The sequence below is a fragment of the Littorina saxatilis genome, linkage group LG6 (assembly GCF_037325665.1).
Source record: "Littorina saxatilis isolate snail1 linkage group LG6, US_GU_Lsax_2.0, whole genome shotgun sequence".
Lineage (NCBI taxonomy): Eukaryota > Metazoa > Mollusca > Gastropoda > Littorinimorpha > Littorinidae > Littorina > Littorina saxatilis.
The window spans coordinates 9,516,272-9,532,645 of NC_090250.1; the positions used below are offsets into that span (position 1 = coordinate 9,516,272).

The 16,374-nt window shown below is 41.5% G+C and overlaps 1 long non-coding RNA gene across 1 annotated transcript; it reads right to left on the reverse strand.

Moving 5' to 3' along the window:
* Window positions 1-8,027: 8,027 nt before the first annotated feature.
* LOC138968430 (uncharacterized) lies at window positions 8,028-14,374 on the reverse strand. The gene is made up of 3 exons (XR_011456184.1): window positions 13,474-14,374; window positions 12,394-12,558; window positions 8,028-11,074 (listed from the first exon to the last, which is right to left on the reverse strand). It is a non-coding gene; the product is annotated as an uncharacterized lncRNA (long non-coding RNA).
* Between the last annotated feature and the right edge of the window lie 2,000 nt (window positions 14,375-16,374).

Here is a 16,374-nt window from a genome sequence, read left to right on the forward strand (position 1 = left end):
TGGCACATCTGGTATTGGCTCAGAATCAAATTCCAACTCCTTGTTCAACCTCCGGTAATCAATACAGAAGCGAATCGTCCCATCCTTCTTTTTCACCAACACAATAGGACTGTTATACGGTGAAACACTAGGCTCGATGACTCCAAGCTTCAACATGTCGTCGACCTCCTTTTTCACTGTTTCCACTTGTGCAAATGGCAATGGGTATGGTTTCACGTGTACTGGTTCCGTTGACTTGAGTTTCAACTCGCACTCCTCAAGCATACAATGACCTGGTATATCGCTCAAAGCTTTGACTCGGTTCCCGCAGATTGCTTGAAGTTCTGCCTTTTTCTGTGGCGCTAAGTCCGGGTTGATCTTCACGTCGCTTGGACCCTCTTTCGGTTGCAAGGACAACATGGGAAAACAATCTATTCCCAAACCCCCCATTTTCTCCTCTTGAACTTCATCCACTACTACACAAGCTTCTTGTATGTCCTGTTTTGCATCGCAAACTGGCGTTGTTTGCTTTCCACTTCCGTCAGTCTCGCGATCCACGTACAGCTTCAGCAGATTCGCATGTAGAATCTTTTCTTGATCCTTGACCTTCACCTTGTAGTTACAGCCTCCAATTCTGTCCAAAACTAGGTACGGTCCTCTCCATGTCAACTGCAACTTGTTCCGCTTTTCCGGCAACAGCATCAGTACCTTGTCTCCTGCGGCAAAATATCTTTCCTTCGTTTTCTTGTCATAGGCCTTGGCGTATCTGATTGCTGCTTTGCTGAGGTTATCTCTAGCAATCTCACACGTTTTTGCAATCTTGTTGGTAAGATCCACGATGTGACTGACTGTAGATCTGGCCTCTTCCTCTACATCCTCGCTTGTCCACACTTGACGAAGTACTTGCATTGGCCCCCTCACCTCACGTCCAAACAACAGCTCAAACGGTGAAAATTTCAAGCTTTCTTGTGGTGTCTCTCTGTACGCGAACAGCAACGCCGGTAGAAACTGGTCCCAATCTTTCGGTTGCTCCTGACACAGTCTCTTCAGCATACTCTTCAACGTCTGGTTAAACTTCTCTGTCAGCCCATTCGTTTGCGGATGCCATGGTGACGTACGAATACCTTTCACGTTCAACAGCTTGTTGAGTTGGCTCATGACCTCACCCATGAATTGGCCGCCTTGATCCGTCAAAATCTCCTTGGGTATTCCCAGTCTTGTCCAGATGACGAAAAGTGCATCAGCAATCGTCTCTGCTTTGATGTCCTTCAGTGAGGTAGCTTCTACGTATCTCGTAGCATAGTCTATAACCGTCAAGACGTATCGATGTCCTCTGTTTGACGCTGGCACAATCGGCCCGACTATATCGACACCTATTCTCTCAAATGGAGTCCTGATGAGTGGCATCTTCTTTAGCGGCACTTTCTTTGTCGCTCCTTTCTTGGTACTGCGCTGACACGCATCGCAGGAAGCACAGTATCGCCTGATGTCTCCACATATCCCTGGCCAGTAGAAATCACGCCATACGCGATCTCTGGTCCGTCGCACTCCCTGATGCCCTGCCATCGCCGAGTCATGTGCTAGTTTCAGAACATATGATCTGTAGCACTCTGGTACCACTACTTGTTTGCACGAACTGTCTTCGCTCATGTACACCCGATAAAGAATTTCTTTTCTCCATTCGTAGTGCGTTCCATCCTGCGGTCCTTTCCCGGCTCGGTCTCGTATTTTATCCAAACTCGGGTCGTTCTTTTGTTCCCGTGACAAGTCTTCCGGCCGTATCTGACCCAGATCTACCTGTTTCGGTAACCATGGTTCAGCTCCCCTCTTTGCTTTTTCCTCCTGGAGTCTAGTCTGCACTGGTGCAGCCTCCGGTGACGTCATCTTCACTTCCATCGTTGGGAATACAGGTACGTTCAACTTTTCCTCCTCAGCGGTTATCCTGTAGTTACCAATGAGAACTGGATGAATCAGCGTCTTCACTACCAACACTCTGGTCAATCCTGAGAAAAATGGTGTTTCCAATTCCACTTCTGCTATCGGAATTTTCCGGTTCGACGAATCAGCGAGCGTCAGATTTTGGTATTGACCCAAATATTTCTCCTTTGGCACTAGTTTTGAATCCACCAGAATACAATTTGCTCCAGTGTCGCGCATTCCGATCACCGTTTTTCCGCCGACTTTCAGCTGACACATAGGTTCGAAATCTTCCCTACAGCGCTGGCAAGATTCTCCCTCTCTTGGTGCTTGTACTGCTCCCACCACAGAGGACGCTTGATTTCCTCCTTGTTTCTCCATTTTTGGACAATCTCGAATCAGATGTGGACCTCCACATCTATAGCACTTCCTATCTGGCCTACTGGGTCTTGGATTCCAATCCCCAGTGTTTTTCTGACCCATAGGCTTACCCCCTTGGTTTTGAGGCATTGACCCACTGCTCTTATTTTCAACTTTTTGTTTGGGCCCGTGGCCATCCCCATCTGTCCCAAACCTCTTGTTGTGACCTCGACCTTCTGCTTCGCGAGCATCCTCAAAGGTCTGTGCATGCAACAAAACTTCATTTAAGTTGTTAGGAACTCTTTCCCTAACAAACCTAGCTTGATCTGGACTGAAAGTATCCATCAACTTGTCTGATAGAATCAAATCCTTCAAATCACCAGATCTTCCCTCTTTCTCGGATAGCTCAATCCATCTATCCAAATAAGTGCTCATGCGCAACTTACATTCTCTGACATTTTCATGGCTCTTGCGCTTGAAATCACGAAACTTCTTTCTGTACGCTTCCGCTGTCAACTGGAAACGACGCAAGATCGCTGACTTGACAACATCAAACTTCACTGCATCCTCATCAGACAGCTCAGTATACACCTGCCTAGCTTGGCCTTTGAGTTGTCCCGCTAATCTAATAGCCTTTTCTTTATCTTCCCATTCCAACAGCTTCGCAATCCGCTCGTACTGTCGTAAGAACACTTCTACATCATCTTTGTCATCTAAAAACGGAAGTTTGATGTCTATCTTTTTAGCTGACTCTCTATCTCCCTGATTTGCATTCTGATTCACATTCAACCCTAACTCAGCCATTTCTCTGATTTTCCTCATCTCAAAATCTTGCTGCATCGCTAGAGTTTCGAGTTGTATTCTTGCCTTTCTTTCTTCTTCTTCCCGTCGCTCCTTCGCCTTCCTTTCTTCTTCTTCCCGTCGCTCCTTCGCCTTCCTTTCTTCTTCACTCGCTTTCCTAGCTTCTTCTTCTCGCCGCTCCCTTTCTTGTCTCTCCAACTCTTCCTTTCTTCTCTTTTCCTCCTCGTACTCTTGTCTTCTCTTCTCCGCATAATCTCCTAGATTTTTACCCGTCAAACCTAGCAAACGACCATCTTTCAAAAACTTTGAAAGACTCACATCTTGGTCCACCTCGTCATCATCCTGACGATTACGACCTCTTCTCCCCGCCATTGTTGCCTACACACTACAACAACTATGAACTCAGTCTTACGGATGTATGCACACTAAGTGACCTTGACCCGAACGTCAAACCAAATCACTTACATCTACCACTATTCTACGAAGAATCTCTCTTCCTATACAAACGCAAACGTCGTTCTATATCCCGATATACACCTATGATAATCACCTGATTATCACACTGTATATCTGATCACTGTAACTCGACACTAGTATTCAATCTTTATACTGTGTCTAACGCCACATATAATTCTCAAAAAACCAAAGGAATCTTTTGTCCAATCTGTCTCCAGATATCTGATGAAAACAACACCCGTATTTCAACAGATTTGGTTATTTGACCTTTGTGAAACCTACTTCCCCTTGTTCGGTTTCATTCACACGGTTTGTTTCACAAACCCTACAACTTATCTTTTTCACTTTATACACTTCTTCTTGTCCCGTACAAGAAAAAGTTTATAAAGAACAGGTTCTGGTAACTATAAGCATACACGTATACTTGCACACTATAATTACCAATCATATGCCTACGCATATGAATAAAACTTCCAGTCAAGCACCGGTGTTGAATTATTTACTTTTGGGTTCCAAAATTTCCACTCGTTGCTTTAATTTTGCATTTCAAAATAGAACTTTCAGAACTGGTGACTCATTTCACTGCTTTTCTAATTTACACAATTCATTGCATGAACATATCTGATCTAAGTTACTCTAGTAGTTGTAAATATGCTAATTGTGGCCACTAATCAACATACAAACTATCCACTTACTTACTAATCATGCAACCATGTACAAATTGTGTGTTCAAGTGTAATAAGAACAACCATTTCCGAAAATTCGAATGATCAAGAAAATAACTTTTGAGTCTTTTCCTTTGCAGAGAAAAAAAATTTGTCAGTGCGTACAACTACGACAAAATTGAAAATTTAACCCGTTTTATCCCCGGACATGAGCCCCCATAAATGTCGCGCATGTAATGTTTGAGTGAGGTCTCGCTAGTGCAAGATTCTTTTTCTATCAAACTTAGACACAAAGGACACGCACTGACACGATATTTTTTTTCTTCCACAAAGAAAACAAACGAATCTTAGATAGAATGCATCGTAAGTTTTTTTTTTATTTATCTTTCCTTTTGTTTTTTATACGATCGCGATCGGATTTTTATTTGTGGACGTGCTGTTAGAGTTCCGAAATGGTTTGAGTTCCTTTTTGTATACACTTGAAAGTCAAACTTAGCTGAATGCCGCTGGTTTCCCCGTCGGTGCTGATAGAAGAAATCGACGATTAGGATCACTGGTTTCCCCGTCGGTGCTGATAGAAGAGATCGACGATCAGGATCACTGGTATCTCTCGAATACAGAATGTAACTGGTCTCCGAACTGGAAACCGGAGACGGAGTAGGAATAGGAAATAACCCACAGGTAACACACCTGGAAAGTAAGATTTTGTCTAATTTTATGCACTCACGGCTTTTTTCAACAGTTTCTCTCATCCGTGACATCACAAACTGACTTGCAGGGTTATGATACCCTCATACGATCCATTCTCTCTACGATTCATAGACTCAACATCAACAATCAATCCAACAACAATAATTTCCTAGTAACTTCTATTCAAACATCATGGCTATGCATTAGCAAAACAATGAAATGGTCACCAGCTTGGAAATGAATAACCCATCACAAATATACGTACCCTAACGGTGTAAGAAAATGATGAACACAACTATAGGGACCCAAAACTGGAGGGTGTCCGGCTTAGCAACTGGAGTGTCGCCATTCTTTTCTCCCAGGCCACCGCGTTCCCACGCTCGTCGCCCGACCGCCGACTCCTCTTCTCTCTCTGGACCCGCTTGATCTGCATCTCATATAGCCCCTAGCCTCGCGCCCGATGACTTCGATATCTTCGTGAGGCCTTCGCCGCTAATTCTCATCTCCTCCGGCTTGTATCGCTTCTGAACTTGAATCTAACGTTCACAGAACAGAACTTCTCGCTTGCCGTGCGTTCGCCAACTGATAGCCTTGCCTCGATTTGGATGTGCCGTTCACTTGACGACCAACCGACTAGCCTCACACTTACGTGGCTTTATCAGAATCGCTGCCCAATCATAATGTTGTCGCTACCTGCTGCCTTTGAACTGACCTGTCTGTTTCCAAGTTCCCAACAAAATGATATGACGTCATTAATGAACTGACGTATTTCCGTTCCGGTCTTGGTTATCCTTACAATGCACAGGCACTTGCTACATTACATTTGATAAAACATAGACAAAAAAACCCACTACATTCATTTATTCATTTTATTTCACAACAAAATAATATCCACCCTAACAAAACAATAAACATAGAGTCGCTGGACATGGATTCACGTAATTTTACGTGACAATATGTTTGGATTAAAAACACGCTCAGAAAGTTCAAACGAAGAGAGGTACAGAAAAGCGTGCTATGCAGCACAGCGAAACCACTACCGCGCTGAACAGGCTCGTCAGTTTCACTCCGTTTTGCACAAGCGGCGGACTACGGTCATTGTGAAAAAATGCAGTGCGTTCAGTTTCATTCTGTGAGTTCCACAGCTTGACTAAATGTAGTAATTTCGCCTTACGCGACTTGTTATTTCTTTCTTTCTTTCTATCGTTCATTCTTGTCGTCTTTCTTTGCATTAGACGTGCGAAAGTACCATGTGCGCACGTGTCGGTATTTGTCGTGGCATTATCAAACGCAATTAATATATCAAGTTAACAGAAAAAAATATTGTTTGCATTATATTTTATAAGAAAAATAACCACCAATACCATACAGGAGCATTGACGAAGTATGTAACAATAATGTCTCCTACTGTCTCCCTCTCTGTGCTCCCTCCTCCTCCCCCGTCCCCCCCCCCCCCCCCCCGATACAAGGGGGGGGGAGGTACCACACGGCATTGAATTTTTGCGGATTGAGCCAACACACTAATGAGGTTGGGACAAATAAACCCATTGATCCCTGAGACCTTCTGCGCCTGGAGGCAACACCACCACCCCCCCCCCCCCACCCCCACCCCCATCCACACACACACCCCCCACCCTACACCACACGTCGCCGTCCAGTTTTCCTTGCCTGCCTGGCTGCCGGCTTTCGGTCCATTTCCGTTCGGCCCTTGTCGCAAACTAATGTCGCAAACTGGCTACTTTCCGGCCTCACGCCTCTCAATCTCTCGGCCTTTTCTTTTGGCTTCGGCCAAGATGCGCTGCCGGGTTTGGTGCGATACTGTGTGTGTGTGGGGAGGGGGGGAGGAGGGGTGAGGGCGGAGGATAAGGGTGGTGTCACCATGTTTCTTTTCTGGAGAGACAATTTTCAGCCCAGCGTGGTGGAAAATTGGGATCCCCTGACGGTGACGGTAGATTGAACACGCTCTGTTCACAAAAAGGGCGGAGCAGTGTTACAGGACAGGATCTGACAAACTATTTGAGTTTAACGTACGTCCTCTCAGACCAGTTGGGACAAGTGTTGGTACTACGTTAAATATGTGCATGGTGTGATATTTTAACTCGAACATGTACCCCTGCGGTTGTATTTTTTTACATGTCAGCATTAGGCTTGTCTGGTCAAAGTGTCGAGATTCGATCATGATGATGATCGAGAGATGCTGCATGCTTGTCTTCGTGTTTTCCAAGCCCTGAGACTTTCGCTGTGAGCTTGGGATCGTTATCATGCTCATGTGTGACAGACAGACAGACAGACAGACAGACAGACAGACAGACAGACAGACAGACAGACAGACAGACAGACAGACAGACAGACAGACTGACTGACTGACTGACTGACTGACTGACAGTCAGTCAGACAGACAGACAGACGTACTAACACACCGATGTGTTTTTCATAACAAATGTTTATGTTGTTGTTTTTCCATCACAATCTATTTACTCATAATTACGGCTGAATTTTATCAGAATGTTCACACAAACGCGATATACTTGCAACTGAAATGCTGACACCATTATTTCCATCGAACACTGTACCGTTCATGTCAGACCAAAATCTAACCATGGGCCAATACCAGTTACATGGACACTATAAGATGTTTGATGGGTTGTTGACAGACCAGCTTTTTTGTCGGTCCGAGGGGGAGCATATCGTCTTTTGTTTCATATTTATTGACCAAGGCCGAAGGCCGCGGTCAATAAATATGAAACAAAAGTCGATATGCCCCCCGAGGACCGACAAAAAAGCTGGTCTGGCAATAAACCATCAAACATCGTTTTTGTCATCATTTTGGTGGTTCAACATTAAGTGAAAAATCAACACAGGGAGCCATGGTTTGAAACGCGAGTTCTGTTATTATAATGCATGTTCGGGGCCCCAGCACGTTGTTCAAAGCTGGCGTGCGAAAGCAACTTACTGTGTGTGATTTGAGTTTATTATGTTGAGACAAGTATGTCAGGTTTGAGGATGCGAAGTTCTGTAGGTTCCGACTACAGAGTGGTGTGTGAAACCAACAGCAAGCGCCTTTGAGACGATAGTGCCCACATGTTGCATTCGAGCGATGGGATTGTCGTATTTGAAACGAGGTGATTTGCTTGCACAGTCAGCGTTGACCATCTCCCCAGCCAGCAAAATTTTGCGCAGCGAATGCGTGTCGCAGTCGCCAAACTCTGCGTAACAACTGCACTGGACGCATGCGTAACGCGCGCGATTTTGCAAAGCGAAATACATGCGTGACACACTCGTTTTCCCTCAGATTACGCAGACCATACGCACCTCCAGCGCACGCTTATTTGACACCAAGACAAATTCGCACTCTCCACGCAGACGTCACGATTGCTTTACGCATTCTCACGCTATTAACGCGCTCTCCACGCAGACGACACGATTGCTTTACGCATTTAACGCGCTCTTGACGCAGATGTCCTGATCATCTTACGCACTCTCCACGCAGATGTCACGAATTATTGACGCATTCTCAGGCATTACGCGCTTTTTACGCTCTCTTCACGCAGATGTCACAATTGCTGTACGCATTCTCACGCATTTGACGCACTCTCCACGCAGATGTCACAATTGCTTTACGCATTCTCACGCATTTGACGCACTCTCCACGCAGATGTCACGATTGACCTACACAATTTTACGCAGACCACACAACCGCTTTACGCACTCACAAACAAATAATGGGCAGTGCACAACATTGTATTGATCCAGAAAGACAAAGGTCAAGCGTGCAGGTTCGATAACAGAGATGATCATAATTATGTACAAGTTCTAAAACAAAAATGCAGTCAAATAAATTGATTAAAACAAAGGAGAGATTTGAATCTCGCTTATTGCCATTGTGACTTCCAGGTTTTAATTTCACTGCATTTTGACATACCAGCAGCACGGAAACAAAAATGATCAAAATACTATTCAAAGCAGAATTCAAATTGGCAGAACAAAGAATAAATAGAACAAAACCCTGATAGTCATCATCGATACGACGTAGTACATGCAGTGAAGAATCCAGTATAACTTATAAGAGAGAATTTTGATGTACACTCGTCACTATATCACATTGATGTAAACAAATAAATAAATAATTGGCACAGCCTAGGCATAGGCAGCAGTGAGTTGTATCAACATGTTTGAATACAGAACAGCAACAAAAAGAGAAAAAAAGTTCTACAAGCCAGCTAATAGTTGAACTTCAGATTACTAATGATATCACAAACAAACACTTAGTTAATGTCCATTCTCCAGGGATCGAAATCCAGTCAATGTACACCAAACTAGGATAACACATACATTTAGAATCTATCACGACTGCATAAAACATTGGTATGCAATTCACAAAGCAAGGAACTTGAAACATGAACATTGACATTAAACATACATATGTGCCCCACACACATTTCGGACAAGGCAGCTGAACGAAATTCAGATGTGGTTGGAGCACAAAATAATTAGATGGGGCGGCGTGAAAGCATACTGGGACAAGGAACAAGCAAGAGAAAGAGGATAAGAAGATAAAAGGAAGAACAAACCGAAGAATAAGAAAGAAAAGAACAAAATAAGAGAAGGAGAGAGAAAAAAAAAAGGAAAAAAAAAAAAAGGAAAAAAAAGGGAGACAATCATATGAATGTGTACCATTTAAATAAAAGAAATTAAAAAAATTACTTTTAAAAAGGAGACATTTCAGGTTTTGATTTGAAGTGTGTTAACATATTCACATATACCAGTAACTTTGCATGGAAAAAAAAAGTTCACAATGATTTGAAGCAAATTCAAATGCCAGAGAAAAAACAGAACAAAACCCTGATGTCATCATTGATAATCAGTGGTACGTTCAGTGAAGAAAAAACAATTGACACAACCTAGACATGGGCAGCAGTGAGTTATCAAGTTTCACTACACAAAAGTAACAACTACAATAATGAAACAAAAGGTAAAATGCCAGCTAATAGTCAAAATTCAGAACAATGATATCAAAAAGAAACACTTATTCAATGCCCCTTCTCCACTGATATGTATAAGCACACCAACATGACATAAACTCATAAATTTAAAAAAAAACATGACATAAAACTCATAAATTAAAAAACCCTTATCAGACTGCGTAAAACATAGGTTTGCCATCTCAAAATGGATGTAAAACACGCAGCTTACTCACAAAATGATAGACAAGTCTCCAGCGGCCAGCTGCTCAGCAAACAAAATAAGGTGGCGAGGATCAATATAATTGAAATGCATTTTTTTTGCTGTTTCGGAGAGAACTTTGCTTCATTTACCTTACACTGCCTGCATTCAAGGGCTAAATTTTTATCAGGTGCACCAAGACTTACATCCATAGAAATCCAATCATAACGGTTTTAACAGCAAAAAAAAAAAAAGTATATTTCTAGTCTCGCTTCTAAATTCTCAACTCAACTCCAAAAAATAATAAAGAACAACAAAAACCCGCATCATGCATTGTCTCCTTCAAGCTGCCTAGGTTGTTTGCGTTCGACTCCCATAAATGACAAGGAATTGTTAAAACCTTTTCTATTTGTTCACTTTTTGTTTTCTTCTTTTCTGAACTCTTTATACTTGTATTTTATTCATTTTAATTTAGCCTGAAGGTTTGAGTCGTGTATTAAAAATCGAATATAGTGTGTAAGTGCCCTTGAACAGCTTTTCCAGAATCATGTATTCTATATTTTTAGTATGGGATACCCACAAGAAAAGTTCAAATGCATCCATGCGTCTCCACTGATAGTAATGGTAGTTGAGCACTTCCAGTTTAGTCTTCTGTCGTTCTGACACAACCTAAAAGGGCACATCATGTCTGAACATCATCTGTAGAAGAGTGTGAAGTTTAAAGCTTAGCTTAAATAATGTCCAACAAAACCCCAGACTCTTCTGTACATTACCCATCAGCCACACAGACCTGAACTGTGAAATACAATTACTCACTAGCAATTTCTCAGGCGAGTCAAATCTTACATTCATCAAATTTTTGCAACTAGCATTGTAAATAAGCCTACAGAGATTACAAAGTTCAATTACTGCAAACCAAATCATGAAGGCTCTTCCATGGCCTGTTGTCTCTTTCTTTTATCACAGGCTTCCAAAAACCAGTCTTGAACGGCCGTCTTCAAGGTCTTGACCTGTGGCACCCGTACAGCTTCACGGAACAGCCTCTGCATGACAAAACAAAAAATAACATGAACTTAGATCATCAAACAACTATCACTGATTTGAGAAAAGTCTCAAGTTTATTTCCTGACGCCTGTAAACTTGCTAAAAATCATACAGACACACAAACTTGCATACACACCATACGCTTTTACAACACACCAACTATACTTGAGTTAGGAAATTACAACACATTGTAATCCTTGTAGAAGAGAAGTAAAAAAAAATACCTACCCTAATATTTGTTTTAACCCTTTCGCTGCCAATCAAAACTTGGGTATGTGCATTCCTGACTGCCAGGGAATATTGGAGTTTGGGGTGTAATAATTCACAAAAAAATCTAGCTTCAAACTGGCAGTAGGTAGGTAAGTAAAACCTATGTTGTTTTTAAAGGAAATTGAACCAAGAATCTGTTTTTAGTGTCTAATCATGGAAATGATAATTAGTTTGGCTTATAATGATGTTTAAATATGAACTTTTGAAAAATCAGCCCGGCGCATCTTCCGGTGCCTGTGGATCAAACACAGGTGGCTGTTTTGCTCGCTCCAAGAAAGGATTATAATCACTGTCATCTACCTGTTTCCAACGAATTGTCCGAAAGAAGATCTCCCCCTTCCCCTGTCAGTATCCATAATCATTTGCACCGCCTGTAGCGTCAGTCCGGCTTTGTTTTTCCCTACTAGGGCCCGGTCGACAGTCACCGTTAGCCATTTTGACGAGTCGAGATTTCTCTCCCATACCCTGTCGACAAGGCCGAAAATAGCCTTCAAACGCAAAACCGCGTCACCATTTATGTTTATTCATGAGAATGAGGTATCCTACCAAGCCATTGGCTGCTATTTGTGTGTCAGCAGTGACGTAGCATTTCTGGAAAATCCCGGAACGGAAAAGACGGGTTTACCCGTCCTAAGGCGCTGCGGCTGCACAAGCGCATGACTGGTATACCCGTCATAAGGCAGTCAAGTGGTTAAAGTTACCTTTACTATGACTTTTTCTTTGGGGGCCTTCGGAAATTCATAATACATGTACTGTGACGTGCAGACGCATATGTGACGACATCATACCGTTTGCTAACATCCTTATTTCGTATGTAGTCGAAAATCCATGACACTGACAAATGAGCTCAGGAACTTGGCTTCTAGCAATTTAATGTTAAGCGTAAAAGCTTTGACAACTATCATTCACATGTGAAACATGGCAAATTTAAAACTGATTCCAAAGAACAAAATTTGAGACAGAAATAACTTGTTGTTTTGTAGACATGGATTTTATCTTCTTCCTAAAAGGACCAGGATGATTTTACAAATTATGAAAAACAACTCACTGTCGATGGCTTTTAGTCGCAGCGTACACCATGTTCTCTTTCCCTGCCCTCCCCCAGAGCCCCCTGTCAGCAACCGTGTAGCCTATGGAACACCTTCGTCATCACAGCATCAGTAGTCGTCTTTAGTTCATGTCCACCAACCACACCGAGCTCATGGTCATGGATCTGAAACAAACAAAACAAGCCAACTGAATTCCAAAAATCAAATATTCAGACAGCTCTTCTTCACATACAAACAATTCAATCTGGAAGCATCATACTGTCACCTGGAACAAAGAATCAATAATCGCACTTGCTTTAAAAAAAAAAAGTTTTCAGAAGAGCAAATGGTGATTGAGTGTAGCATTGTCATAAAATGTAATCACACACCTCAGGTGACCTGCATCAATCATTCAATACTATCTCACAAATCTTCATTTGGAAAGCACAAACATAGTTAGAAGAGGGCGTCAACCGTGATACTATTCAGTGTGGACAATTTTTTTCTGACCCATAATCCGATGCCTACACAAAGTGAGAATCAGAACTCACAAGAAGGCACTGTTGCATGTTTGTGATTATTTGCTTGAGTGTAGCACTTGCAATTTTGAACTTGAGGAAACAGCGTAGCAATTTCTGTTACATCCCTGAAAACCTAGCAGATGGCAGCTCTGGCCACAGAGCAATATTTGCATTATTTCTCACAGATGCAATGATCACAGAAAACAAAGTGGTGCATGCATTTTCCGCACCCCACATGAGAAAAAGAGGCCCATCATTGTGCGTACCCATAAGCATAGTTTTATCATCAAAATGTGTTGGTTAAATTCACAAATGTGACCAATACGCATAAACCTTGCATGAATTCCCAGGATAATGGGAAACTGGTCATGACTGAGAACTGATGAACAGTTAAGATACACCCGTGAACTGTGATGACATCTGGCATCCTCCAAAAAGCACACACTCAAGGTAACATTTAAAGCCTAAAGAGCGTCTAACAATAACATGTCACTCTCACAAGATCTTGCTACAGTTATCTGGGGAAAATAGCACAGGCATGACTGGTCTGCTTCAACAATAGCATTCAAAGCCACCTACCAGTGATCACTCCTTCGACAGATCCATCATGTGCCTTCAACATCTTCCACACTCAACAGTAAAAAGATGACTCCATCGAACAGTAGCACAGGCTCTGGCTCCACCATGATTCTTTGGCGACCAATTACTAAATTAGTCGCATCAGGTCCATCTGCTCCTGTAGAACCTTCTCCAGCAGCAAGAACTGATGTTTATCTTGCCGCTCTGCTCTGCTCGTAGTCTTGTGTCCGCTGAATGGAAGAAAAGAAGAACAAAAAGACATTTACATGAAGCAATACATATTTTAGGCAATCTGTCGGCCTGAAAAGAAACCATCAGCACTAAAAAACAATCTGAGCAAATGTTCAAAGTAAACGTGACATCTCTATATTTTTGAATTCAGGAGAAGATGAGGAATATATATATTGCAATCAATTTTTAAAGGGGCATACAGAGTGGCATTTGATGGGGTAAAAAGATGTAGGGACTCAGCAGTTGGAGATGAAAATTTGTGTGTGTATTTACTTCAAGCAGATTTTTTTTTTTTTTTTTTTTAGACAGAAGAACAAACACACACTAAAAATCATTGTTTAAAGTTGAACTGACCTTAACTTTTCCTCCAAACACTAGAACTTTTTGTATTCATTCAAAAATATTCATCAAAAAGGTTAAATTTTAAATTCAATTTTGCAGACTTTGGATGAAAAGTTACTCTTCTCTGGCATCCCGCGGACACAGTTCACACTTTCTCATCAATGAGATGCCTGTGTTAATTAAAAACAAACATCAACAAGAAGAGCAAACGCTCGATCGAGTCACTTTCGCAGTTCTGAATATTATATGAGGCATCAGATGGACAGGAAGAAATTGCTATTCACAACACAATGAGTCACGTTCACATAAAATTTGAGCCTGGTCACTTTTATAGTTTCTGAGAAAAGCCCAACGTTAAGTTGTGTGTTGCCGAACAGAAAAGGCTAGTTATCTCCCTTGTTTTTCTGATAACGTTCGTAAAAGGCTACAGATGTAAATACTTTGATGTAAAGAATAATCCTACAAAGTTTCAATCACATCCGATGAACTTTGTCAAAGATATAAAATGTCTAATTTTTCCTTTGACGCTGACCTGTGACCTTGAAAAAGGTCAAAGGTCAACGAAACCATCGTTAAAGTGTAGAGGTCATTGGAGGTCACGACTAAACAAAATATGAGCCCGATCGCTTTGATAGTTTCCGAGAAAAGTCCAACGTTAAGGTGGTGTCGCCGGACGGCCGGCCGGACGGCCGGCCGGCCGGACAGACTAACACTGACCGATTACATAGAGTCACTTTTTCTCAAGTGACTCAATAAAACTATTAAAATAAAATAAAAATTTAAATATAAAAATAAAATCGACCAACCGCCCCCACCCGATTTTTTTTCCCTTTGCTGGAAACAATACATTTGTTTCACTAAAACAGTAAATGAGATCAGCTGAATTTGTTTGACACATCTGGTTATAACTAAAAGAATAAAACACAAAATAAGCCAAAGTCACAGAACAAAAAGACGCTGTCAGTGTCACTATCAATGACTCTGAATGAGACACTCATTGCTATCGAGCCATACCTGTTCATCTTCACCTTGCCGGGACGGAACGACAGTCTGCGTTACTGGCATCGGTGGCGGTGTTAAGGTCACTGTCCATCTCAGCTTTCTTCACCTTCAGTTCAAACAAGCAGTGAGCACCGTCATACTCAAGTCAAAGCTTTCTGAAAAAATAAATACTTGGAAGTTAAATAGGATCACATTGATTCCCAAACCTAACAGTAACAGTAACACGCAAACATCAAAACTGGAATATTAATTATTAAATATAAGCATCTCAATTTCACTAAATTAGTATATTTATTTTCTCTGTGATGTATTTTTTATTTTTATTTCAAAAAAATCTGTTTTTCAACTTTATCACTGCACACGCTGACACAGCCTCTGCCTGCCTCTCTAGTCTATGCATGCCTCGGGAACAAGGGTAATTTTTCTCTTTTCCGAGACTCAGACACAGAATATTCCACTATGAGTCTATGTCAGTATGCGGAACTGAAAGTTGAACATCTGTGGAAAAATAAAAAGATACAAATAAAAAAAAATACAGATTTATGAAGAGCCTATTAGTATTACTACTAAAGCTCCTGACAACTGCTGCCGCAATGACTCGACCAGATTAGGAACCAACCAAAGTTCACCAAGAAACAGACAATGAGACATAAAATGATAAACGAAAATTCAGTTTTTATGGTGCCGTGAGCGACCCGCGAATCGGGATTCGGATGGTATTTTCACTCTTCCACAACTCCTTAAAAACAAACCACTGCATCAATCAACTTTATGTTTTTGGAAAAGTTAGTTCATTCATCCATCTTTCAGACAAAACAAACATGAATGAATAGAACAGTGTTCTTCTAGGCGAAAAAAAAATCGAAAGTGTGAGAAATTCTCTCTGCCATCAAACTCGGAAGCCGAAGCCGCGAGCTATCAAAAATTCAAATTCCCAAATCTTTCCTTCAGTTGATCAACTTACCTATTCTTGAAAGAAGTCAATCTTCATTTCAGAGAGAAGGATAAGATTACCTTGCATCCAATAAGCAAGTCAAAAATACAAGTCAATATGAAGAAAAAGCAAAATAACGCCGATACAATGTGGATTTGACAGACTTCTTGCCAACAGGAAGTTGGAGATTGTCTGATTGACAAGGGAAATAACTTCAATAAATTGCTCTTTTCAGTCAAGGTAACTGTCTCCCCTGAAATTGAACTTTCATAGAGATTTTCTTCCAAAGCAAAATAAAATAAAATGAAAATATGCTGAGAACAAATTTTATGTAACCATTAACATCAGCCTTTATTTTGAGTAGATAATTAGTTTCAAAGTTACTTTAGTTT